Below are 27,769 nucleotides of genomic sequence, written 5' to 3' on the forward strand. Positions count from 1 at the left end.
GAGAACTGGAGGAGTGTCCTCGGGGACCTCTGTGGATCCTGTGAATAGCTCTACCTGACTCCTTGGCACCTGTCCCTGCAGATTGGCGATGGGCTGGGAGGACAAGGAGAAAGGGTGGGGGATGGTGGTAGATTTGGTCTGAGCTGTTTTAGGGCTGTCTCTGGAGTGACATTTCTTCCCTCTCTTTTTTTTAAATTGTGGTAAAAAGTACACAACATAAAACTTACCATCCTCACTGTTAAGCGTACAGTTGAGTAGTACTTGCTCTGTGCACAACACTGTTGTTCTAGAACTTTCCATCTTGCAGAGCTGAAACTCTAAGCCCATTAAACTACAGCTCCTCTTGCCCTCCCCCTCAGCCCCGTGCAGTGACATTTCTTGATCGTGAGAGCTTTTCTTTGCAAACTTGATATCCCTACCAAGACCTGTTCCAAGTTCACGCTCCAGCCGGCCTCCCTGTCTGGGGAGGAGGTCAGACTCACTCCGCCATGAATAGTCATCAACTCGTTGGGGATCACGTTCCCAAATGCCTGTCCTCAGCACTCGGGCTGGGCTTCAGCAGTTTAGGGAGTTGTTATTGGCACCACCAAACCGGTCAGGAATGAAAATAACAATCAACTCCTGAAATGTTTACAAGCCTCCTGGGCGATTGCACATGTAATTTAGAGCTGCCATCTTGTCTCCTTCTCTCGCTCAGGGGAATGGAATGTCCTCCCCAGCAACTTGGTGGCTGTAGGACCTTGGGGAGGAGAGGGCCCCTCGCCCCCTATCTTCTAATGCAGTCTGGGTGGCGGTCCTCTCTGGTGGCAGGTTGTTTGGGCTCTGGTGGCCCCGCCACTTACTCATATGAGTCCCTTCTAAACAAATCCTGCCAGGAGGTTGTCCTCAGAGCCAGAGCAGGAGGCAAGTAAGTACTCTCACCCAATCAGCACAATCCATTTGTCATTCCCTGAAAATAGAGCCGTCCCTCCTGTCTGTCCAGTTTCCCGCCCCCAGTGCTTGATGGCGGGGAAGGGGAGGAGGGGATGGGGAGGAGGACCGGCCTTGGAGCAAAGCCACATTCCAGGGGGAGGGCTCCTCCCATCACTGCACTGGCAGGCGGCGGGCGTGCCGGGCCTCGTGCCTGCAGCCACCCTTGAAGTGTTGTTGTTACACAACAGTCATGAACTCTGGAATGTCTCTGGTCATTTACAGCGTGACTGTGTCACTCCATAAATGACATGGTCAAGCTTCAAGGCCCAGAAGGAGGTTGGCTTGTTTTTCAATAGACCATTTTCTCCCACGCAGAACAAAGCTTCCAGGCTTTTACGATGTACTTCTTACTCCGAGATGCCTAAGAGAATGGAAATTCAGGGGAAAGAAAAGACAGGAATAGATTACAGATCACACTCCGACAGTCTTTCGGACGCTTTAAAAACACACTGAACAATCTGACCATACTATTTGCAGATAAGAAGCTTTCTAGAAATTAGCTGGGCACTTCTTAGAGTAACTTTTCATCTTCTCTCACTCTTGCCTTGACTTTTTCCTTCTTTGGTTCATTTCCTTCGTGAGATAAATGAAGAGAGCAACATATGAAGGTTCCAAAGAACATATGATTCATGAGTCATGTCTATTTTTGTTCTCTATCGTATACATTTTAAATGGCATTGTTCCAACAGAAGAAACAGAAAGTAAAAAATGTACTTTAAATACTGACTTGGGTGCTTCTGCAATACGATAATAATTATGAAAATAGTGCTTCACATTTGATGTATGTCGTATAGGTTACTAGGATCTGTCCCAGCCGTTTTTTCTTTCTATCCTCATGAATACCCTTTGAGTTGGGTTCCATTATCCTCATTTACATACAACAAAACAGGCCCAGAGAGAGCAAATAAATTAGATGATACAGGGAAAAAACCTTTAACCCAGTGCACATGGAAAGGGCTCCAAACTAAAGTAATTTGCTTAATGTCACCCTATTAGTAACCATGACCAGAGCCTTCCTAAACCATGGCCACTAACGTCTTTCTCCACCTCAGCATAGCAGTCTTAGTCCCCAAAGTGCAAGAGATATAGGGTTTTTTTTTTTGCTGTTGTTTGTTCGTTTGTTAATTTTTTATACTGAAATATAATCAGTTTACAATCTTGTCTCAATTTTGAGTGTACAGCATAATGTTTCAGTCATACATAGACACATATATATTCTTTTTCATTATAGGTTATTAAAAGATATAGAATATATTTCCCTGTGCTATACAGTAGAAACTTGTTTACCTGTTTTATATATAGTAGCTAGTAAAGAGATAAAGTTTTCAGCACCTTCTGGAACCTCCACTTTATTATGGACTAGAGTTAGTGTTGAGATTCGCTAAATGAAATTCACACAACCTTATTTTTTGTTGTTGTTGTTGTTTTGACCCACTTCCCCTAAGGAAAAAATGCTTAGAAAATCCTCTTATTTTTAATCATTTTATCAGAATAATTGAGTTTTGTTGGGGGAGAGTTGTCTTAAATTGTGAGTTTTTTCAAACTAAAAATGAAAGGTAAATCCAGCCTTTTGGCTCATTCATGCACTCATTTGTTCATTCAACAAATATTTATTGCCTGCCTATTATATTTCAACTATTGGGCCAGGCTAAAGTAGCTCAGCTGGCCAAACCAGGAATAAATCCAGGACCAGGTGCGAATGAGACCAAGACCCTGATGCCAGAACTACCTGCCTCCAGAGAGAAGGAGAGAGAGAGAGAGAACTAGGTACAATTTGATTGATATTATTGGGACCTTTTAAATAAATTAGTTCTATTAATAACTGCTAAGAGGGATCAAACTGAATGAGAAACACTAATTCCTGGCTTTCATTTTGAAGCATCTAAGTGTTATAGATATTATGGATATCTTCTGTGTGTAACTCACCTTTGGCTCAAAAAAGATAATTCAAGTAAGAACAGTGTACATCCCGACTATATTTGGGTTTGGATATAGAGAATTCCATGTTCCACTTCTGTATTTTTACTAACCCCAAGGAGCAGTGCTAGAACTGAATATCAACAAAACACACTGTTAAATCTGAATCTGCTTGCAAGTAGATTTATTTTTAAACATTTTTGCTATAGATCAGTGATAATTTAGGAGTAGGTGGTCATAGGATGACAGTATTATTTCTATATAGATCCTAGGAAAAGTGAGTTTCTGGATGAGATCATAAGCAAAAAGAGCTCTAAGTTGTTTGTTTTAAATATTGAATAAAACACACTATGCTGAGATGCCCTAGGTTCAACCTTCAAATGTCCAGGCATCTTATAAGGATTCGTAAAATCATGTCAGGTTATTCTTTTATTTCAACAGAATGTACTCCCAGAAAAACATAGTGGGGGACGGTGGTGGTTGTTGGTGTCTTGCAATGGAAGGACCACTCTACTGGGGCAGTTGTGTGGAGTGGGGAACAGGTCATCCAGAGACCTGGGTTTATTCCTGGTTTGGCCAGCTGGGCTACTTTAACAAGAGGTGTAACCTCTCCAAGTCTGTTTCCACATCTGTAAAATGCAGTAGTTAAACCAGTGACCTCCAAGTCCATTTTTATACATCAGTGGATGTAAAAGCTTGTGGCTCGTTTTCATAAAGCTGTATTAACATTACAAGATCTTGTGGAAACCTCAGCTGGTGGGGCTCCCTTTGAGCTACTCTGTGTCCTAGCCAGCACAGTGTTTTGGTTAGGGTGACAAAGGAAAACAGGGTGGCGTCACCGGGCCGCTCTTGGCTCAGAGCTTCAGGAGGCATTGATGATTCAGCACACGGTGCTCTGCCCTGTGGGTCAGGGCTGCAGGTGCCCAGGTGGGCCTTGTTGTGAGGGAGCTGCCAGCACTTTGGGGAGAGGCAGAAACTTGAAATGTGGACCATTTATAAGCACTCAGATTCCAGGACACTTTACTCAAGGTTAGGGGTGTCAACCTCCATCCCTTCATCAAACTGCCACCTTGGATAATTACGCTCCTCAAATGATTCTTGCGTTTCAGTGCTGTGTGGCATCCACACTTCCTATTCCCTGGTGTTCTGCAGTTTGCTTGTTGTCTTCCAACCTCTAAACCTGATGACAAGGTTTTATTGGTTGGGGGTAGGAGTAAGGGTGAGTATTCTTCCCAGACCCAACAGGTCTGCTCTTTCAGGTCACTAAAGAGAAAAGAGAGAAAGAGCAAACAAAGTAAGCAACCCAACACTGTTTCCAAGTTGAGGGCGAAGGAAATGTACTGCCTCAAACACACTGGTGTCAACATTAGAGTCACTCTAGGTAGAGAGGGGTCTTAGAAATCCTGGAGACGTTTTGCAAAGATTAATACAACACTTATGTGTATGAAAAACTATTTTTTAAGGGGGTAATAAGTTGTGAAACTACGGGACTGTATAATCTTTAAGCTATGAGATGTCGACATAATTGTTTTGAGATCAGCCAATCAGACCACACATCTCGTACCACCAGGTTATAATGAGTGTTCATTAAACATCATGATAACAACACCTTCCTTGTTTGCTAACAAAGGGGCATTCTCTTCATGTATCACTGATGACAGGTGATGTGGCACAATTAAAGTCATCTACTCATTCATTCTCTCTTTTTCCTGATTTCTTCCAGTGCTATCAGATGGTCAGAGAACATTTTTCCCCCTCCTCCTGATTTTTTTCTCCTTCTTTTCTTCCTTCTCCTTTTTCTTTTTAAATCTTCCTCTGGGCTGAACGAGGCTCCCTCTTGTGAGGAAATGTCTCCCAGATGACCGGTCAGGCACTTTGGGTGATGCTCGACTTTTCCAGGTTACTGGGACGCTAGTGGGTGAATTGGCGTCAACATTTACCATGTGGAACTCCAGTAGCTGGAGACATCTGCCCGCCTCCCAAGATGACCAGTTTTTCCAGAGGAGTTGTTCACTCACCTTGCAGAGCTAGCCAGTAACTCTTCCACATGTGCATGAAAATCTGGCAAAATATTTTACTTTTGGAACAAATTCTAAATATCTGCTTTTGTTTTTACCTATTTTATTGTGATTTATTGGTTTCCTATGCCTGACTAGTTCACTGTGATTTTAGACAAGTCATTGAAATTTTGATTGACCACTTACTAACCTCCAAAGTATCACTGGTCCAAATAAGGAGCTTTAATTCATTCATCAAAAATTTATAAAACCCAAACTTTTTGCATGATGCTGCATTTTGTGGTTTTGGACTCACAGGACAGCATGATGTCTGCTGCTGTTCCCTAGAATTTACAATCTAACTGAAAGGATGGACATTTACATGTAAAAAAAAAAAAAAACTAACAGAGCTAGGCCATGCCTTATGTCCAATAAGACAATGTTGTTATGTACAAGAATATTAACTGCAGCATCATTTGTTATAACAACATTTTGGGAAACAGCTAAATGTCCATTAATAGAAGACTGGTTAAACAAAGTATGATCAGCTATACAATAGAATACTATATAGCCATGAAAAAGGAATGGGCTGGCTATACATGCACTAAAATGGAGGCACTCCAAAATACAGCTTTAAGAGAAAAAAGCAAGTGTGTAATAGTGTATACTGTGCTATCATTTGTAAAAATAAAAGAATATGATGCAAAATCTCATCTATGCATTGAACATCTTTGAAAAGATACACAGGAATTTGGAAAAAACAAATGGCTCTTGGGAAGAGATGGGTGGTTAAGGAACGGGGAAGAAGGAAGACTCACTTTACCAATATCTTCTGGTTACTTGTCAGTTTTCCAGCCAGGTATATATATTATCAAGTTTGTAAATTAAAAAATATCTAAAATGTGCCCTAATTCTTAACTGGAAAATCTACTTTCTGTCCCCTTCAAGTCAGTTCTTCTCTGATGCTCCTAGCATGTAGAGTAGGACAGAGAAGGTGTTTGTATAACCTAACACTACACTAAACTTGGCGTTTCAGGGAACCGTTTCAACATGATGATTCAAAAGGATGTGGGAAAGCGTTGAGGGAATGGATTTGGGGAATACAGGAGAGCAGCTGGAAGTGCTCTTAGTAGAAAGTTCTTCCTTCCCTGAGAACTTCTGCTGACTCTGTCACACTCATAGGAATCCTCTGTCACTTGGACACCTGTGGCCAAGAAGGGGACTGGCAGCCCTGGCTCCTGTCATAAGGAGGGTCATATCTTCTTGGTTCTAAGTTCTTTCTGGCACATTCCCAGAGGGTGAGGTAGCTTATCAGAACTTTGCTACCATTGATGATAACACTTCGTAGACAAGAAGAAACTCAGAGTCAGGAGGGACTCTGGAAACTCTCCCCACCTCCCTCATCTGACAGTCAGGCCCTGGGGAGGAGTGACCTGCCCATGGACACATCAGGCATCAGGCTTTGGGACTATGCCCTGGCTCCTCTAATTCTGAGTCCAGTGTTCTTTTTACAACACATCATGGTCCCCTTGGATTTTCAGTAGGGTTGACTCTAAGACCATTACAGCTGTTCCTCCAAAACTGATTGACTACTGTGAGGGCAAACTTGACAAGCCAGACTCAGGGCTTCCCACAGGGCCAAGCTGCTGAGACAGGTTACAGGGTAGAAGTGAGGGGACCAGGGGATTCCCTCTTCCTGCTGGAGAGAAGGTGGGTGACCACACAGACTCCCAGCAAACAGTCAGGGCAGGGACTCTTCAGGGTACCCACCCCCCACCAAGGATTAAGTCCAACCTAGACGTTATAGCATCAAATATCTTCACCCCAAAATGTAGCTTATATCCAGTTTTATCAGCGATAGGTCACATAAAACCTCCTACAGTCTCAGATCTGGAAACCATACTACAAGGGTAAAGTGATAAGGAAAACAGACAAATTTATCCCCCCTTTTTTTTTCCTGTAGGAAAAAAATAATAAACCCTCAGTAGTTGGACTAACTTTAAAAAATATAATACGGGCAAATGTCCTCATCTGTTTGCTATCATTTCTCTTTGCGACTAATGAGAGTCCCTCTGTCTATGGGATGAAACTAAGTTCTGGGTGTCAGAGCCCATGGGACTGGGCTGGCAAATGCCTCCTCACTCCTGGGCGCTGACCTCTAACCCAGCTGACAGTCTCACCTATGCAGCTCTGAACCTGTGCACCTTTTACTTTCTTTTACTAAAATAAATTTCCTCTTTCATGATGACTTCAGAAAATGGACTCTGGACTTGGAGATTATAAAGACAAGAATCAGCTTATCTCCGTCAGGGCCATGAATCACTGCCTCTTCCCACCCATTTCCACAGACACCTGAGTTAATTTAGTCTCATCTAATTCCTCCTGCTGTTTTCAGTGGGACTTCCGCCACCAAGGCAGCATGAGTCAAAACAGATCATCCAACGGCTTAACGAATGGAGGTATTTGTTTGGAGCGGAATGTTTACAACAAAAACCACCAACCATCTTGTTTTTTCATGTTGTGACAGCCCGGAAGCTGTGCCCCAGTGACAGGGCCTCTCCATTTCTGTTTAGGACAGAGGCATCTTCTGATTTCTTGACCTGTTTGGCTTTCATCGAAAGCTTTGGAAGTTCTACCCAATGTCCAGTGTCCCAGCTCTCAATGAATTAACAAGTGTCAGCACTGAAGTTAATCTTCTTTCCTCATTTCCAGCCACAGCTCAAGGGTTTTGGTGTCTGTCTTTGGAAATGACTCAACTCACAGTTGGCGCTGGGGGTGGGGGCGGGGAACTGCACCACTGAATTAATTACGTCGCATCTTCAGGCATCGTCAGGCTTAGTCCTTTCATTTACTGAATTGGTGTCTAATTAACAGCTCAAGACAGCACTTCCTTGCAGATGAGTTTGTGTTTCATGAGGTCATAAAATTAGAGAAAAGGTCTGCCACGCTCACTGCTCACCAGTCCTTGTCCCAGGCCTGACCCTGGTGACTTTCATTTCTGACTCCTCTCTAGGACTTACTTCCCTGTCTGCAAGGGGCGACTCTCCCAGAGGGGCAGTGAGCTCCCCCTGCTGCAGAAGTCACCTTCGAAGCACATCCCGGGTTGGTTCTGTTCCCAGAACTCCACTCCCTCCCTTCATCTTCTCCACATTCTTATTTGCCAGACGCTGGTAGATCACTGAGCTGCCATCAGTATTTACCATACAGTTCTGGTTTAGGTGGTGGTCGTTTTACAAATAGATACAAATAGTCACAATGTACTTCCATGGCTTCTCTCCGCCTCTGTTTTTACCATCCCCCACCGCCTTTTTTTTCCTTTCCCTGAAGCAGGAAGAAGGTAGGGGAGAGGGGCTTACTCTTGTTCAGATCTAGAACCAGTTTCCAGCCCTGGTTCATTCTTCTCCCTGCCTAAAAACCAGAGTTCATGTTTACCAAATTCTTCACAAATACTAACTCATATAACACCCAACAACTGTGTGCTTGTCCCCAAGTCACCCCGGTGGTGAGCTGGCTCCTAATAATATGCAGTCTGCCTCTCGCCACCGATAGGCTGCCCAATCGCCTCTTGGCCAATGAAAACACACACACACACTCATACACAACCTTAAATTTGAAAATAATTCATCTGATGTCATTTGGATCCACAGATATTCACTGTCTTCAATAAACTGACATCTTTGAGTTCAGGCATTGTCTCCTGGGGCGAAGTCTGGAGTGAAAAATACAAAAATGTTGATAAATGGGGAGAAAAAAACGATGTCAGGGTCAAAGTGTAACACAGAAATGTTATGCTTACCAAAACCATGCAAGTTTTTTGATGGTAAGACCTTATCCGTTCAGAATACTGGCCTCTGATCCAATAGAAAGGGTTTTATAAAAGTTCAGGGCTAAAATTCAGTCATTGGCTGAAGGCATTGGTGGTATTGTGGTGAGCAGAGCTGCCTTCCAGTCCTTGGCTTATTAGTTGAGCCCCTCATTTAGAGTCATGTAGATTCTACTTACTCTTACTTTCTACACCATTCTAAAAGGGCCAGGGGTCTTTTTTCGAGTCCATAGAAGATGAGAGACCACACATCAAAAGGCAAAGCCAGCAGGAAACACGCTGGAGACCTGCATCCTACAGTGGGCAAAAGAGGTGGCTGATACCGGAAGAGGAGGAAGAAGCACTTTACAAAGGAGCAAATGTAAGACCATGTAGCGTAGGAGATGAGAGCTGGTCCACAGCTACCCTGACATAGAGAAGCAGAGTAACAGTGTTCATCATCACATCCCTAAGTCCCCAAGACAAGAACAGACCATGATCAGTTATAACATGATGAAGAGGTTCACAACTTTTTCAAGGAATTCCTATACATAGTGGTTAGTTTTATTGCCTGAAGGATATCAGTAATCCCAAGATAGCAAAAATGACTCACTCCCCAAGATTTCTGGTTGGCCAAGTTTTACTTTGTGTGTTTACATGCAAGTTATCCTGGAGATAAACCTCACTGTCACTCTTAAAATAGTTTCTGATGACCATAATTTTATATCATCCAGTGACAAGTTCTCAGATTATGAAACAATAATTATCCTTAACACCATGAGTCTCTAAAGCATGACTGACTATTTCAAGAGACCCTGCATTTCTGCCAGTACAGGTTTCATGAGTGATTCTGGCAAGAGCTGGAGTCAGCCTGGGACGGTGGTTATTTTGCACACATGAAAAGTCTGGTCACCACTTTGAAGGGCCTGGATTGTGTCCAAGGAGCCCTTCCTTTTTGCATAATGGTGCTTTACTTCCTGGATTACAAAAATATTTTACTAAAGAGAAAGGAACTGGATTTGTGGCATATTTTTATGCAATGATTAAACTTAATTCCCGATGTTCAAAATGAACCTGTCAGTTATGAACTGACTAAATGAAATAATATATTTCAAAATCAACAGAATATTTGTATTCCCTCTTCTAATCAACATACAGTCAAAAGCCCAACATCACTACCACCTCAATTTCTGGTTAAAGAGCATTTTAAACCTTTCTATTGTGGAAATTTCCAAGCATCTATAAAAGTAGAGACAATAGTACAATGAGCTTCTATGTACCCATCACCCAGCTTCAGCTTTTGTCAGTCAGTACATGTTAGTGGGCCTACATGAAGCTCCTTCTGTTTTAATTTTCCAGGAGGCTGGAAATATTTGGGGCTGGCCTCCAAGCAGAGCAGAGCCACAGACGTCCAACCACAAGGTGTGACTGGGAGGATGTCAAAGGTTCTTTATCCCCCAGATGACGACTGCCATCATTTGCGCCAACCATGCCTGGTGCTAACCACTGCACGCTGTCTGTAAAGTTCTGTTTTAAAATCCCCTCCTGCTGGGAAATTCCTCACCTCTTGTTAATAATTGGTTTAACAGAGTAAGTTGGTTTTTATCTATTGATTTTCTTCTAGAACAGAAGACCTGGGAGAGAAACTCTAACATCCCTGTAGCCTGGAGACAGACAAGGCCCTGAAATGGAGAAAGACAATTGAACCATGTGAGGTGAGAGAGACTCAGTGCCATCCAGGATTAGCCCTGATGGTATTTCCTTTAAGAGTTGCCTTGGGAAAAAATTAATAATTGAAACACTTTTATTACCAAGAATCAGGATTTGGGAGTAGTAGAAAGAATAGTCCTTTTATCACTTAAAAAAATAGCTTAAATCTACACCATTTAAAAATACTTTTTAGTTAAGGTAAGATGACATTCAAAAGTTTATGGCCACCTCTATTTTGAGCAGCTTTGAAAACTGGCCTGTCACCTTAGGAAGAATCATTTGGGTGGTCCTTTTCACTTATGTACTGTGAGAAATTGTTAGTAGGACTTCGTGTGTATGTGGCTTGACAAAAGTGGTCCTCTTTGTCTGTTTTAGGACATCCTTGCAGCAGGGAGTAGACACACTGTCAGAACAGCCAAAGAGGAAAGAGACTGAGTTTTTGGCTCTTATTCTTTGAGGTTCAATGTTATAAGAACATTTTGATGGATTGGTATCGCCCTGATTGAGGTCAGCTGGTGAAAAGGATTCTAGAATTCCACCCTATGCCCACCTTACCCAGGCCATGAGAACTCAGCAGATGTGAGAAGTCTGAACTGGTGACCTTGGCTTGGGTCTGTCTTGTTTAGGAGAAAGTGGGTCTGGCAGCCATCATACGTCTTGACAGATCTGCCTCCAGCAACAAGACCAGAGCAACAGTGCTGGGACCAGGTAAGCCTCTTGGTTCTTAAAATTATCACAGGAAGGGACAGACTTACAGGCAGGAAGGAGAGACACACTCACAGGCAGGAGAGGGGCTCAAATCTTATTAATCTTAATGTTAAAAGAACTGTGATTATTTTGTAGCTTAAACCAGTAAAGCAGAGCATAAGTTCCTAGGAAACAGATTCTAGGGAAAAAGCTTCTAGGGAAGTTGACTCATGTATTAATAAATACATAGCGTGAGTTTGTAGTTGATTTTTGTTTTCTTCCTTTTCTTTTTTGGTTCTTTTTAAGTCCACTCTTCCTGGAATAAAAATGCATTGTTTTCTATTTAGGAAATAGAAGGAAAATAGGAGTTTGGGGTTTTTTTAATCCAAATATCCTGTGAGCGTGGAATCCACCTCTCCCACCAGAGCACCTGTCTCCTCTCCCCTCTGTCTCTGGGTGGGTACCCCCTAGAGTGGGCACTCACTACCAACAAACAGTACAGAAAGAGTGAGGGGACAGCAGGATGGGCAGTTTTGATGGCAGACAATAAGCTTAGGGGAACAGGGACAGCAAGACCCAATCTCCAGGCAGGTCAAGGGGCAAGACTGGGCCGGGGAACCAGAGAACCAGAGGTGGGGATTGAGGGAAAGGTCGGGGCAGTCGCTTTCAACCGTAGTTCAGTTCGGAAATGTGGGTGAGTTTGCATGAGTCCCCAGGGGCACGCAGGCAGAGTGCAGATTTCCGGGTCTCACCTCACACCTGGTTTGGAAGATTCAGGGTCAGGCACAGGAATCCCCAGATGATTCTGGCCCAAAAGTAGCCTGGGGGCCTCTCTTTAAAAAACTTGCAGCCTGGCCCGGTGAGTCTGCAGGAAGAAGAAAACGCACGTTGGGATTTCGTAAGCTCATGCTCACTGTAACTCAGGAACCGCCTCTCAGCAGCGAGCAAGAAACTCACTCGTTCTGGTTGCACAGAAACTCCTCGTGGACTTGGATGATGTAATACGGTGATGACGACGGTGTCACACTGGTTCCGGCTCCAAAGGCTCCTGGCTGACGGCCTGAGGGCGGGACACAGTAACTTTGATGGGCTTTACCCATCAGACTCCCCCGGTGATGCACTCACTTCCCGGACTCCTTCGCGGGGTTGCCGGGCGGGGCGGGGGTTGGGGGGAGCAGGATGGGATGTCTGCGCCATACAAAGCGGAGGAGCCATCACCCTCCCTTGTGCAGGGAGGGTCTTGCTGGAAAGTCTAAAATATTTTTTTAATGTGTTCCTCAAAGTGCTCTACTGAGAACAGTCATCTCTACAGTTTGGGTAGAATTCACAGGAAGGGTCCTACCATTGATGCTTTGCACAAAGACTGGCAGGAGTCCCAGACTCTCTCCTGATGCTCTGCCAGGCACTTCTGAATCGGAAAACCACTGACCCCGTGGTTTGGAAGAGCCCGCCCACTTCTGATGGTTTACCACCAATAACCTTTGCCTAGAATTCCCTGAGCACCCACCCTGTGCTCAGCCACGTGAGGGGTCCCCCTGGGGAGGTAAGGTGACTGTCCTTCAGGAGCATGGAGATGGAGAACAGAGGCTTATGGAGAGCTGAGATATGCTTCTCCAGCCCATGAACTTCACCTTCACAGTTTTCAGGAAAATCATGATTTGTGTAATTATTTCCTCACTAGCAGAAGACTCTGGAGAGGAGGAATAGAGTATCTATATCTCCAAAGCTTAGTAGAGTGCAAGGCACATCTTAAACTTCAATCCATGGCTGAGGAATGAATGAATGACCTACCAGCTGGCTGAACCATGTGTGGAGTGCTGGAAGGAAAATAGAGGCAGAATTAGGGGCCAGAGGTGGGGACTGACCCCCAGACAACAGAAGCTCACTGAACATTTCTGAGCAAGGGGTCACATGGAGCCTTCCACCTTTCAGGAAGATTAATGTGCAGTGAGGCTGATGGATAGGAGATGGGAGGGTCTGTGGGAGGCTACCCCAGGAGGAAAGCTTCACCCTGGACCTCCCCACCTCCTCCCCAGAAACTGTCACAGATTTTTGAGTCCCATGGGTGGGGTTTTGTCCACATCTGCATTAGAAGGGATAACACCACTGCAGCTGCTTTTGATACACCAAAGCAATGGGGTTGCATGGACGCATCTATAGTGATTCTGATACCCATACGTGGACCTGTGCACGTGCACCTGGAGTTAAGGCAGTTGGCCAGGCAGCACATCCCTTCCCTGTGAACCCTGTCAGGACTTCAAGGTGTCCTTTAGTTCCTAGAAGAGCTCATTTTCCAAACACACACTCCACTCGGTGCCCTGAGTTAATGGGTGCACATCTCACTCTCATGGAATAATTTACTCACTGCAGTTCAACAAACGATTATTATGGCTATTATTAATATTGGGTCTAATAATAGTCCCAGTGATAAACATATTTCTTGGGGAACACCACATTGGTAGCAGTTAAAACATAAAAGAACACAGTCCCCAGGGACCTATAATACAAGATGATCAGGCAGTTGGGAAGGTTTTTTTGGCTTTTGTTTTTTTAACTCTTCCCCTTAATCTCATTTTCATTGTGTGGGTGGAAATCATCCCTTGAGGGATCAGCCTTAAGGCCATGTTCTGGACTTATTTCAAAAAAGGCTAAGGGGTGTCATGGTCCCAGAAGCCCTGAAGTATGCCTCCCCCCCAGACCAGTCTTGTCCAGTAGAAATACAATGTGAGCCACATGTGCAATTTTAAATTGTCTAGTGGTCACCTTAGAAAAGGTAAAAAGAAACAGGCTAAGGAATTTGAGAATTTTCTTTAACCTGATACAGCCAAAATATCATTTCAACATCTAATCAATATAAAAATTGTTAATGAGATGTTTGAGATGCTTTTGCTGTTGTCGCTCGAAGTCTCAGAAGTCCAGCATCTATTTCATCCTTACAGCACGTTTCTCTTCGAACTGGCCACAGGGCCAGGGTACCCACTGGCTGCTGTAGTGGACAGCACAAAGCGAGCCCCTCTGGGAAGATGCTTCTGTGTCACCCGGCTGGGGGCACTGCGGGCCAGCTGCATAAGGAGGCCCCTCTTGGGCACTAGCCCCGGGAATTGAGCAAAGTAAGGGGAAATATCCAGTGCTTGCCCCTCCCAGCACCAGCTGAGCAGAATGGATGTTCTTCCAGTAGAGAAGGTTCAGCAAGGAAAGAAATGTGGTAAAGATGGGGGAGAGCCTCTATTGGTTCTGAGATTCTGAGATTTTGTGCATCCAAGTCATGCTACTAGGACTCCGGGCAGTCAGGAAAGAGGAGGACAGGCCCAGGCAGAACCAAGAGAGGAAGAGGAAACCAGGCTGGTGAGAGGGGATTTGCTGCACCCGAATCTGGCAGGGTGGGGGGTTGGGGGGAGGGAGGGGATGGGGGATTACCGACTTCAGGGCTTCCTTAGAGATGATCCTGTCTACCTGGGGCTGGAGAGCTTGCCAAGGAAGGAAGGAGCCACCAACTGCACCAGAGAGACTCATCTGAGGGATGAAAGGAATGTCACCCAACCACCCAAGGGGAAGAGGGACTCGGGAGACTTTCTTTACCTCAAAGACGCTGCTGAGGCCAGACAGCCAGTGGCCAGAGCTCCCTGGCTCCTGGAGACCTTGGGGGGATGGGGGTGTCCAGTCTCCCCTCCAGCTTTCATAAATAGGATTGGAAATAACACATGGTAAAAGAATCCAAAGTGTGTCAGATGATTCTAAGTGATTAAATATGACGGAGAGGTGTGTAACAGGCAGTGGCTGCTTGGTTCCCCCATTGTCTGTATCAGGGGAATGAATCAACCCCCAGATTGAGTAATGCAGGGTAGGGCTGCCTCACTCAGGCTGCTGCTTCCTAAAGAGCACTGGGGTCTTTCCCAAGTCTCTCAGGTTCAGCCAGGCGCTCTCGTCCCAGGTACAGGTGCTGCTTCACGCCCCGCAGCAGGATTGGCCTTCTGCTGCTCGGGAGGAATCTTCCTGTCAAAGGCCACAAGTGTGCCATGATGCTATAGAATAAGGCCTTTTAAAATGAAAGTAGAATTCCAGGGTCATGGGACATTGACCACTGACCATGGAGACAGAGATACTTCGGGTCGAATGTCAGCCTATGAACTCTGAAGATGACAAACGATGTGGGCCTGGTTGGGCATGACTCACCGGGCTCTTCCAGTGCCGGGGGCGGGGGGAGGGGAGGGGAATGAGCAGATCTGGACGGCTGGTACACTTAGGTAGCTGTTCGTTTTCAGACCAATTTCTAAAGAAATGATACATTTTTAGGCTTTGGGGTTGGAAAACAACCAAGCAACTGAATTCTTGACAGCCCAAAGGAGACTCTGCAGTCTTACGGTGCTGCGGGGTCCCACGCAGAGGCCCACCCGGACTGCACTAGCAGTGGACCTCTTCCAGGCCAGCTTGCTTGGAAGCCACACATCTGGTAAGCGAACAGGAGGGAAATGTGTTCCTCCTGGGTTGGCCCCACAGAGGAAATGGCCCACTCCTGGAGTTCAAAGCTCCCTGGCTGCTCAGAAGTGGGGACCATGTGTATCGGCCTGCCCTGATTCGGAAAGCCCACCCGCTGAGGACAGGCAGTGCCTAGGCAGTGGTGGAGAACGAGGTCTGAGGCTGGCAATGAAGGAGCAGGGCAGAGGGAGGTTTGCTCCACGGAGCCTGGCCGATGGACAACTGCTTTTTATGACATGGCATGCATTATGTCGATGGTTTCATTTCTGGTTATTACCTTCTATTAAAAAGCATCTTGAGTAAGATGATTAGAGGGGCATCTTATTCCCGCCTCAGGAATCTACTCTCAAATTTTCAGTGAACTGTTGTTTTTCCTGGACATAATATTACGATCGTTCTTGTTATGGTTGTGATTACGTAAACTGCTAATTGTCCAGTGGCTCTTGTTATTAGCCGTTGCTCACAACCCCCTTGCTTTGAGGTAAACAGATGTAGAGTGATGCCCAAGCAGGGCACAGAGAGGTCAAGCACCCCAGAAAGTTCTCTCCTGGCGTGGGCCATCTCTAGACTAGAGTGCTAGCACCTTGCCAGGGGCCAGGGGTGCCAGAGGCATTCCTCCCCTCTCCTCCCCAACGTCCTTGCCAGGACCGGTCTTGGGAACTGTGGACAAATGAAGAACAACATGTCCAGGGTGTTGTCTGCTCCTCCTGTTTCCAGATCCAGCCCTGGTCCCATGCCCTGCGCCACACTGGTGCTGGAGTTTTGCCATGGGTCCCTGGTGCTTTTGGTTTGAGTGACCTGCCTACTGGCAGGTAGAATGGCCTAGATTGGCTGCATCCCAAAATGAAGAGTCAGAGCTTGGAACCACAAATATGCCTGCATCCTGAAATGGAAGTAAAACACTGTGGGCCATTGTCACCTGGCTCTCCACCAGCACCTCACTCAACAGGTCTAAATCAGATGTGTTAGCTTACCCCTAAGCCAAAACTTAGCATCTACTGAATTCTATCAATGGCATCTCTCGGTTACCCAGGAGAAAAACACCTTAGAATTATTTTTTTAATTATAAAAGTATACACCTATTGCAAAAAAAAAAATCAGTCCTCTGGAAAAAAATCATAGGAGTGGCTTCAAATGACTGGCTGGAATGGCCCCGCAGATGGCACCGGCCTTCCCATTTGGACCTGTGCTCATCCCAAGGGAATGAAAAGCAAGAGTCTTCCAGGCCAAGCAGAATCAGAGACTCGGATCTACAGGCACTCTGAACCAGCTTGGAGGAATGGTATGTGTTAGAACCCTAAGGAAACAGTGCCCTGATTCACTCCTGTCATCTCAAAGAGATAGCCTTTTAGTAAAGAAAAACAAATGTAAGCACATAATAACAGCTACTGTTCGTTGAATGCTTATTAAAAACTAATATTATTGCAGGTAACTCTTAAAACCATCCCAGGAGGGAAAGCATGACTAGCCCCAATGAACAGATGAAAAAACTGAGGCTCACAGAGATCAAGCCGCTGACCCAACTGTGGCAGGAGGCAGGGCTGGGACTGGAGCTCGGCTCAGAAGGACTCAAAAGGCCACATTCCTAACCACTGCTCAGAGGGGTCATGACTTGCTTGGCCTGATTCTCCCCCAAGTCCCTTAACCACGAGGAGCCCCAGTGTGTTTGAGGTGTGATGCATTTTGCCACCGTCTGCTCTGATGACTTCTCAGAAGCCCATCAGCCACGGTGGAGAGTTGTGTGACGCTGCACTCCAGGGTGATGAACTGTAACTCCCTAGCTCTTCTCATATCATGCTGTGGTGGCAAATTCTAGGAGTTTCTAAAAATAGGTGGCAAATTCTAGGAGTTTCTAAAAATAGCGTTGGGATTTCTGCTTTGCTAGAGAAGGGATTGTTCTGACCTTTTGCCTAACAAGGCCCACCTCCTGAGGGTGACAATTTCACTGCTTCGCATGACATTTGGTTTCCCTCACATGTGGCCGCTCCGATTATACTTACAGGAAATCAGAGAGAACCTCTAACCTCCTCCTGCTCTATTTTTTGCTTTTCATTCTCTTTCTCTTCCACTCCTCACCCCGCCTTTGGTTTCTTGAGTCTTTGAGACTCTTCTTGAAACCCCTCCCCCTGCTCACAGCCACACTGAGTGTGTCTTGGGGAGTGAAAGGTAGCCAGGTGACAAGGGCCTGACTTCCACTCTGAGCCAGGCGTCACTGTCTCTGCCTTTCCCCCACTTCAGAGGTAGGATGGCCCCAGGATCCAGTCCCAGCCTCTCAAGGGAGGTGCTGCCTGAAGAAAATCCTTTAATAGCTTCCATGTCCAAATCTAGACAACGAGGTCATCACACTTGCCTACTGAGTGCAGGTGCTGGGAGGCTTCATTACTGTCCGCAGGTGCTTTGAGATCTTTGGATGAAAGCCTTTCTGCAGGTAAGCCTTACCATCAGCTTGTTTTGGAGCTTCCCTGCTAGTCTCGCTCCACCAAGGTCACTCTCCAGGGGAGAGGAATGTCATCACGTTAATGAAGTACACGTGAAACAGGACCAATACTCAGGGCAGAGGCCAAAATTCTTAACACAGGTTATGCCAAGCTGCGTTTCCTGCCGAGAGAAGGTACATGTAAATATTGTTGGGTGGAAGTGCCAGTGGAGGATCGGCCACGTCGAGTGAAACACAACGCAGCAGCCTGCACAAAACCTTTTAAAGGGGTGGGTAGCATTTCAGAAATCATTTTTTTCCCCCAGCCTCAATGGCTTGATGTTTGTAAAGTCTAACCAGTTAAAGTGGTGTCCAAAGGTGGATTTTGATGGAAGTGGAAATGGGGTTGGGGTGTTCAAGACATGGGCAACTAAAGCCATTCGGCAGCAGTGGGCAACTAAAGCCATTCGGCAGCAGTGTCTCTACCTGCAGAGCGAGCCCAGCTTCCTGTGTCCTGAGCTCCACACAGACACTGTCCGGATCCTGCTCTTCAGCAGCCAAGCTCCTCTGTGTGCTGCTTTCTTTCAACAAGAGCCCAGTCCTGGTAAGAAATCCCCCATCAGATGACTCAGCCAGCCCCCTTGGCCTTCCTGACATCTCTTGGGCAATTCTTTCAGGATGATAAGACATCCCCAAATATTTTCTACTTTCATTGAACCCTCAGCCTGCGTGAGAGGGCTGCTCTGATTAGAGAGGTGTTGATGGGGTTATGGTCTCTAAATACCAAAGAGTGAAAAGCCCTGGGCTTTAGAGACAGGACAATACAGTTCAAATCCCAGTTCTACCACAAACTAGCTGTGTGTCCTTGGACCGGCCTCTTAACCTCTCTATGCCTTAGTTTCCGCAATTGCAAAATTGAGCTCCTTGGCTGATGTGAAGGTTAAATAAGAGACCATATGGAACGTGCTGGACACACTGGAGGTGTTCCATTCATGTTAGCTCTCCTGAAAAAAGGAAGAGAGGGATGGTTGTGCAGAGTGGTAATTCTAACTTTGAGAAGCTAATTTTCTTTTGTATCATTTGGCTATGTAAATTATGCTAGAGCTTGTTCCAGAAAACCACAAGGTGCAGGGTTGATTTTTTCTGGGACATGCTTGACTTACTTCCCACTTGACCAGTGGTTCTGATGCCTCTTCCTGGGTCAGCCTCACCACTGCAGTTTCTCTTCTGGATGCTGTCTCGCCTCTGCTTTTCTCAGATGCTCCCGAATTCTTCCAGATAGAGCATCTGCTCAAAAGCACATGAAGAAGTGGGGTGGGTATAGCTTAGTGGTATAGCACGTGCTTAGCATGCAATCCCCAGTACCTCCATTTAAAAAAAAAAATAAAGGGAAAAAAAAGCATATGAAGGAAATTGAATCTGCTGTTGGTGCCCATCCCAGGGACTGCCATGACCCCATTCCAGGGGCTGCTCTGAACTGAGAAGGGGCAGGAGAGGGCAGACCCTGAGACTTTGCCCAGCTTCTCTGCTTTCCAGCTCCCCTCCAGGCTGGGCTGCATTCTTGATGCACGTTTGACCTTCGATGTATTCTGAAGCTGCAATTTTTAAAAACGTAGCTACATAATAAACTCACTACTTAAAGAAATCCCACAGCACCTCAGGCCACAGCGCTAGGCCACAGATCTTGGTCAGAAGCGTGTACAGCATGGGGTGTTAGTGAGATCTCAGAGTCACTGAAGGGCCCTACAATGGTTTCTGAGGCTTTTGTCACAGCAGCAATGGCCCCTTCAGGAAAGGCTGTGCACCTCCTGCTCCCCCCAGCTGTAGGTTCAGATCAACCGCCCCCACCCCCACCCCCAGGCCACACAGCCCCAGATCTGTTGAGATACCTCCTTTGGGGAACCAAGATGAGAGAGGACAGCCAGTGCTGTGGTTTGAAGGTTTGTTTGCCCCCAAATTCATACATTGAAATCCTAATGCCCAAGGTGAAGTGCTAGCTAGATAGGTGTTCAGAGATGCTTAGGTCATGAGGGTGGGGCCCTCATGAAGGGGATTAGCACTCTCAAGACAGAGCCCCCACACAGCCCCCAGCCCCTTCCGCCATATGAGGACACAAAGGGAAATCTGCGAACTGGAAAAGGGCCCTCACCTGACCGTTCGGGCACCCTGACCTTGGACTGCTAGCCCGCAGAACCTGAGCCACACGTTTCTGGTGTTTGTCAGCCACCCAGACTGCGGGGTTTTGTTGTCACCTCTTGAAGGGCTAAGATAACCATCAATGTCTGAACACTTTAAGCCTCTGTGGAATGAATATCTACCGATCAGGAAGAGTTCTGTGCTCAGGGAGGAGACAATACAGAGTCGCACACACACTTGCATTCACAACCAACAACTATTTGTTTTTGGATTCCTTCTAGCATTTCAGAAAAATTTGGAAAGTACAGAAAAACACAAAGAATATGAAACTACCTGAAGCCTCACCACTCCAAAGTAGAGATGGGGGTGAGGAACTAGAAATGGCTACTGATCCTGGTGGAGAGCGGGCAGGCCAGCTTCAGCCTCACTCTCATCTGGCTCTGTCGCCCCTGCACCAGTAGTTTGCCTTCTTGGGACCTCAGTTTCCTCGTCTGGGAAGGGTGGGCATTACATGGGTGGATTCTGGGGCCTCTGGGCCAGAGTTCTTTGGGACATCAGATCCTGGGATCACAAGCCTTAGGCAGGACGGTGGCCGGGGCTTCGGATGGAGGAGCATGGAGACCAGGTGCTCCTGAGAGCGTCTGCCTCGGGTGAGCACATCGCAAGGCTCTTCCACATCTCCCTGCACATCCCGCCAGGTGTTTGGAGTCCGCTGCCATCGCCTCCTGTGTCGCAGGGCACCACTTAGTCTGGTGCTCAGGAGAGCTGGGGCACACCCCGGCCCTGTCACCAGGTTCTAGATGCCCTGGGGCCTTATGCGAGGCCTCCCGCTTCCCACCTGTAAAATGGGGAAATGACGCCTGCCTCCCCCAGCGCACAGAGCTACTCTGTCAAGTGAGCACCTGTACATGGGAGCATCTGGGAAAGAATGCAGCCCTCAAAATACAGAAAAGAGGTCACGATCACGTGTCCAAGTGAGCCCATCCACCAAGGGGAAAGTGGGGCTTCACTCCCTCCTGGGCTCCCATGGAGATGTTCTAATCGCCGTAGTCAAGAAGTCAAGTAAACAGCAGCAAACTTACCAAACAGGTGAGTGGGAAACCGAGAGGCAGTTTCAGAGCCTGGCTTTCGGTAAATGTTAGCATTACAGCCACACAGCAGGCAGTGCTTCGAGAGCAGGTGGGAGACGGGGAGAGGTTTCCTGGCCCCTGCCCTCCACCTTGGTCACTGAGTCAGTGTGAAACAGCGCCTGCAGGGAGGAGGAGGGTTCTCATCCTCGTTCACAGATCAGCCTGCGGCCACAGAGGGGGCAGTGAGCTGAGCTCAAGGCAAAGGATGACTAAACAGCCTCCTCATCATTAGTAACAATAATACTTGGCATTTATCTAGTGCTTTATGTTTGCAATGTGCTTTATCATCGTTAATCAGTTAACTAGCACTCACCAATCCCCTCGCCATCTGCCTGCTGTGCTGAACAGACAAAAGAGCCAGGCGGGACCCGCCTGTTTGCCAGGGGATTGCAGAGCTGGGGAAAGTGAGGGCCGGGCATGTGGGGTGAAAAGTGTGAGTGTGCAGGGGGTGGTATCAACATCAAGGTTTGAGTTTGGAAGGCGACAGTTAAAATCAGTGCAAATCAGTATGGGTCTATTCCTTGACAAGGAAGTCAAGTACCAGGCAGGGACATGGTCTGCACTGGGACAACAAGATTCAGTCCTGGGTGGGTAAGCACGATGCCTCACGGGGGAGCTGAGGATCCCCCTAAAATTAGATTGTTCCAGACCCTGCTAAGTGAGATAATACAGGAAATACTTTGCACCTATGCCCTGGATGCTCTGCTTCAAACCTTCTGCAGAACAGAGACTCCCCTGCTCCTCAAAACACTCATGGATTTGGACATCATTTCCTAAACCCCAGGGTTCTGTGCTTGGCCAAGATCCAAACCTGCTGGAACTGTTTCTCCCAACTTGCACTGCATACAAGGAGATTAACCTCCCTGCGAAGGGTTAAAGACAGGTGTCTCCCGGACACTCAGCTCTGATTCTGATGCAGATGGAGATGGAGATGGTGGCAGGTGAGGAGAGGTGAGCTTTCTCTCTCTCACCGGTCCCCTGACTTTATGTGGGGGCGAGAAAAAGCACCATGAGGCCTTTTAGATGAGGTGAAGGGGCAGAACCCACAAACATAATCAGTGAAGCTGGACGTACCAACTGTCAACTATATGCTTACATGGAAATCAGATAACTGTTGCACTGAGAGAGTAGAAACCAAAGTCATAAGCTAAATAAGTGACCAGAAGAAAGCGATTAGTCATGTTTCTTCATGAGTGATCACAATACTTCTGAAGCTTCTCCACCTGTAACTTGCAATTTAGGGCCTTGTCTAATGACAGGGTGAGAGTCTTTTATTGATCTCCAGACTTCTTAGTAAATTAAATGGCAGGTACACAAAGAGGCAAGGGACAGGAGTGTGGCAGCAGCCTCACAGCCCTGGCTCTGTTAGAACGAGGTCCTAATAAAGCCTGTGGGTCTCTGGGCTGCCCTGGAACCCCAGAACTGAAGCCTGTGGCTGCCAGAGCCTCCTGGGGCCAGCCCCTTGTGGTGAGATATGCATGATTTGCTGATCAGCCTTGCCTGGGGCTGTACGTTGTCAGATCTCAGGAACTACAAGTAAGGCAAGGGCTTGGCTTCAACTTGGCTGGAAGACCCAGAAATGATAATAATAATTAACACAGTTCAACTTCCACTTGCATGATAAACAATAATTAATGCACACGGCAGCTCGGTGAGGCATTTAAGTTGGGATTATGAGCCTTATTTTGCAGACAGGGAAACTGAGGCCAGGAGGTTAAGTGGCGTTTCCAAGGCCACACGAGGACTCAGTAACATACCTGAAATTAAAATTTGGGTTTCCCTGTCTCCTAGTCTGAGGCCTGGATCATATCTGTCTGTCAACAAAAACCTAAGAACATTGAACTTACACCAAAAAAGGTATTTCCCCAGAAGTTCAGGGAAAAAACAATAGAGGAAGTGTGGCCCTGGCCTTGCGGTCACCTGTTGTAGGTGGACAGCAGCTAAACCAGGTGAGAACTTATAGTGTCATGTCCACTCTACTAGGAAAGGCTGTGTTCCCAACAATTGCAATTTAATGTCACACATTCAGTCTGTTACACTTCCTTTCTTTGCCTTCTTCATTTTTGTAGTTCAAACTAAGGAGTTGATAGGGATAGTTAAATACTTTAACTTGTTACAAACTAAAGAACTGAAGATATCTTTCCAATAATTTAGATACAAGATGGGAATCGTGTTTACCTTGCCCAGTTCTTGCTTGAGTATTATAAAACTTGCATGAACTTAAAAACTCCAAAAACAGCGCTTATACAATCATTCAAAACAGCCTCATTTGATCTATCCCATGCATACATTCATATATCTAATAATTGATCAATTCAACATAGAATAAACAAAATACAAATACCAAGCCAATTGTTTTCTCCCAGAAGATAATTTTTAAGTGCAGCTGTCAAAAGGCTAACCTTATTCTGGCCTCTGAGTTGTCAGTGATAGAAACTCCATTCAAATTGGCTCCAAGGATGGTGTCAGGTACAATGGACTCCTGTGAGCAAACGGTGTCACTGGCACCTGAGTCTCTTCATCTCCCAGCCTGACACAGGGCTCCTGTATGGGGCAAGGATGGCCACTTGAATTCAGGCAGACTTCCTCCAGTGGAGCTGCCCTGCAGGTGGAGAGCCTTTCTTTACTGATAACATGGGCAGAAAGTCCTGGGATTGACTACAGCTGGTCCATTGGACCTCTTGACCCCTCACTGGGTCAAGTATGGGGAAAGAGTGGTTCCCTAAAAGAAAACTGGGGTGCTGTTTGCAAAAGAAGAGGGAATAGATGTAAGGCAGGTAAAAGCAACAGATCTCTACTACCTCATGTGGAGAAATTTAAAAGTCTACATTTTAATCATATCCACTCACAGAATATTCTTCTAAATTCTATTTCCAGTCCCACTCATGAAACCCTAGCTGGGCCCTCCAATACTATTGCTAAGGGACAACACCAGCTAGAGGAACTTAAAAGCAAATGTGATTCTCCTACTAGTTCAAGTGTCTGCACATATCCTGTTTATTCAGGATGCTCAGGGTCATGGACCTCAGGACCACCCTCTCGAGCTGAGAGGGAGCCAGGCCGACAAGAAGGCAGACAGCATGCCAGGCCAACGAGCACCCCACTGCCAAAGAGATCCGGCAAGTGCCACAGGCCTGGTGCATAACATCAGACAAAATGCTTTCCAATGGACTTCTGCATCATTTGGATTTTCAGGAGTGTATATTACTTTTTTAATTAAAAAGAAACCCCTCCAGGGGAGAGAGTGTAGGTCAAGTGGTAGAGTACATGCATGCATGAGGCCCTGGGTTCAATCCCCAGTACCTCCATTTAAAAAATAAATAAATAAACCTAATTACCTTCAAATCCCCCTTGGAAAAAACTAAAAAAAAAAAAAAAAAAAGAAAAAAAAGAAAAAAGAAACCCTTACCACCCCTGTTCAATCTGCAGAAAATAAAGATGAAGACGAGTGTATAGGATGAGAACAGCTAGAGTGTATAGGCTGCTGGGCTGGTTGAACACTCCAGGTGTGAGTCCACACCCAAAGCATGTTACTTACATGCTAATATTAAATGGTGAATTGACAGTGTCTGAGAGACGTCCTCTTGTGGCCAGGCTCGTGTAACCTGGACATCCCATGTCCTCCAGCCTCTCCAAATCCATCCTGGTTGTTACTCATTGTCTCTCACTCCTGCTCCTCCTGTTTTCCCCAAGGTCCCTTGTGTTTCTCCAAAGCACAGTGAAAACAGCAACATTTTAACAGCATCTACTGAGGACTCTGGCATAACACGAGGGAATTACAGAGCTAAAAATGATGCTTCGGGTAGGTCTCAGCTGCTGCACATGCCACTGGCCTTTCTCATCACCACTACCTCTTCCTAGCTACCTCTCAGTAAAACACTGGTTCATCACATGCGACCAGGAGAGATGACCTCTTCTGGATTGTTGTCCCCATGACATCTAGCCTTATACCTGATGACTTAAAAAAAGAAAGAAAATCCTCATCAAAATAGTTCTTTCTAGAACAAAAGGACAAATTAACCATAAGAGCTAATTTCCTACTTTCCTGAAATGCAAAAATCACCCACAAATCCACAATGGAATGTTCTTGATTTCAACTAAGTCAGGGTCCAGACTCAACCTTCAGTAACAGGAAAAAAAAAGTGCTGGCAAGTTTGAAAATAGAAGTTGGGGGCCCTGACATATCAGGATGAAGACCAAGAAAGCATGTCTGTCAAGTCTGTAGTTAGCCAAGCATGGAAAGACAACCTCTGTCCTGGATAACAGAATAAGGATCTTGACAGATCATCATGAACCAAGACAAAGAGGACACACTGTGTCTCCATGGTGAAGTAGAGATTGGGAGAGACTGGCTTAACTTCAGCTTAGGAGAAGAACAAAGAACCATGGGGTGTAACTGGTCACAGGGTTAGTATCTGCCAACCACATGATCTATTACTAAGAAGTGACACTAGTTGAAGGCTGATGTTGCCGTCATAGAGGGAGCAGATGTGGTCAGATCAGACCACATCTGGGGGCACTGGTCCTTGTCTGGAGGAGCGTGCTCAGCAGATGACGGATGTATAAATCCTGTCACACAAGATCTCAAGGGGCTTAACCTGGAGCAGAGAACTCGGGTTGAGGGGAGAGGATGCCACATGGGAGTTGTCTTCAAATGTTTAAAGGACTTAAAACTTGCTCTGTGTTGGTCCAGTTGAGTGGAATTAGGAGCAGCAGATGAAAGTTACAGGGATGCAGGCTGTCACTCCAGGGCTCAATATCAAGAACATACTTATCCTTAGAGGGGCTGTTTGGGTCCCACTCCTGGAGGTAGAGACCAGGTGACCCCACCTGGAGGTCACCTTAGTGGGATTCCTGCCTGCATGCTTGGTGGCAGGGGTAACCTTGAAGTCTCCTCCTACCCTGGAAGAAGAAGCCCTAGAGAAAGAAAGATAAGGTGAGTCCCAGGCCCTCCCAGGTTACACACAGGAGACATAGTGCTAGGGCAGGGGCTCTGAAACTTAAAAATTTGTTTTCATATCCAAAAAAAAGAAGTTTTAGGGTCCACAAAAATCAGTTAAATTCTGTCTAAAAGAGGAAAAACTGTTGAAGTATTTAAAGTTATATTCTAAATATTTTTATATTGATATTATTAAGGTGGGAGGGCCCCCAAAGGCACCAGTGTCCGGGAACTTCGGAGGTCACGATGTGGCCTTGGCCCCTGTGTACAGCCCTGGCTCCCTCCAGAGGCCCCTCCAGCTGAACATTGTTACTTACAGTCCAACTCCTACCTGTCATGACACTTTTCCTCCCACCATTCTGTGGATCTGGGGATGATCTTTGCCTGTTTAAATAAAGAAGGACATTCTCCGTGTCAGAGGCAACCACTTGATCTCAGCAAACTGAAATAGAAGATGGATCTGACCACATACATCTTTCCTTCTCCTTCTCTTCCTCTGAAACACTGAACAACCAGCCACCAAAGGCAGCAGCGTCCCCTGGTTGGGAGCACAGAACTGCTGCTGCCCATCGCGCTTCTGATGTAGGCGCCACTGTCCTGACATCTCGGGCCTCCCGCCCACCTACCAGCCCACCTCTAAGGTCCAGGTAAGAGGAAACTGAGGCTTAGCCATGGACCCATGGACTTGTTTCCCCCAAAGAGAATCCCATGATGTCACACTCCCTGAGGCACACGTGTATTCTCATTTTGTGGCACTGAAAATACTGCTGGAAATGATGATCCCAGACCGCAGGACTGGATTGGAAATAAAGTGATGTCTAGATACTCTGCGGGGACCTAACAAGCATCATTTAGGGAAGAATCTTGGAAGGAAGAAAGGATGTGGTGCCCCCCAACACTGTTTTTCTCCATCCAGATGTATGTCGTTCCCAGTGCTCTGTCATTGTAGTGTTTTAAAATACACACAACATAATATGTATCATCTTAACCATTTGTAAGTGTACAATTTAGTGATATTAAAAATATTCAGTGTTGTGTAACCGTCTACACCCAAACTTTCACATCATCCCCAACAAAAACTCTGTACCATTGAATAATAACTCCCTCTTCCCCCTCCTCCCAGCCCTTGGTAACCACCATTCCACTTTCTGTCTCCAGGTATCTTGTATAAGTGGCATCATACAATACTTACACTTCTGTGACTGACTTATTTCACTGAGCATAATGTTTTCAGGGTTCATCCACATGTAGCATGTGTCAGAATGTCATTCCTTTTCATGGTTGAATAGCATTCCATTACACAGATGGGCCATATTTTGTTTATTCAGTCGTCTGTTGATGGACACTTGGGTTGTTTCCACCTTTTGGTTACCATGTGCAATGCTGCTGTGAACACTGGTATGCAAGTATCTGCAGGGAACTGCTTTCAATTCTGTTGGACACTTGCTAGGAGTGGAATAGCTGGACCATATGGTAGTTCTATGTCTAACCTTCTAAAAAACCACCAGTTTGTAATCGTGTTTGATGGGAACATGCAACAGGTAGGTAGCTTCCTTGGGTAGAGATGGTTCAGACGTTTCAGCTGGG

General features: G+C 46.1%; 1 long non-coding RNA gene across 3 annotated transcripts; it reads right to left on the bottom strand.

The window, feature by feature from the left end:
* Positions 1-314: 314 nt before the first annotated feature.
* On the bottom strand, positions 315-27,369 carry LOC116281577 (uncharacterized). Of its 3 annotated transcripts, none has more exons than XR_012074888.1 (12): positions 26,514-27,369; positions 24,782-26,160; positions 23,646-23,787; positions 21,196-21,362; positions 19,141-19,264; positions 18,464-18,578; positions 17,912-18,159; positions 12,043-12,145; positions 11,838-11,950; positions 8,490-8,595; positions 3,959-4,152; positions 315-1,333 (listed from the first exon to the last, which is right to left on the bottom strand). It is a non-coding gene; the product is annotated as an uncharacterized lncRNA (long non-coding RNA). The 3 variants fall into 3 exon arrangements; XR_012074887.1 differs by lacking the exon at positions 315-1,333 and adding an exon at positions 14,503-14,598 and having other exon boundaries at positions 3,059-4,152; positions 18,001-18,159; XR_012074886.1 differs by lacking the exon at positions 315-1,333 and having other exon boundaries at positions 3,059-4,152; positions 18,001-18,159.
* Between the last annotated feature and the right edge of the window lie 400 nt (positions 27,370-27,769).

Source organism: Vicugna pacos, chromosome 8 (assembly GCF_048564905.1).
Source record: "Vicugna pacos chromosome 8, VicPac4, whole genome shotgun sequence".
Classification (NCBI taxonomy): domain Eukaryota; kingdom Metazoa; phylum Chordata; class Mammalia; order Artiodactyla; family Camelidae; genus Vicugna; species Vicugna pacos.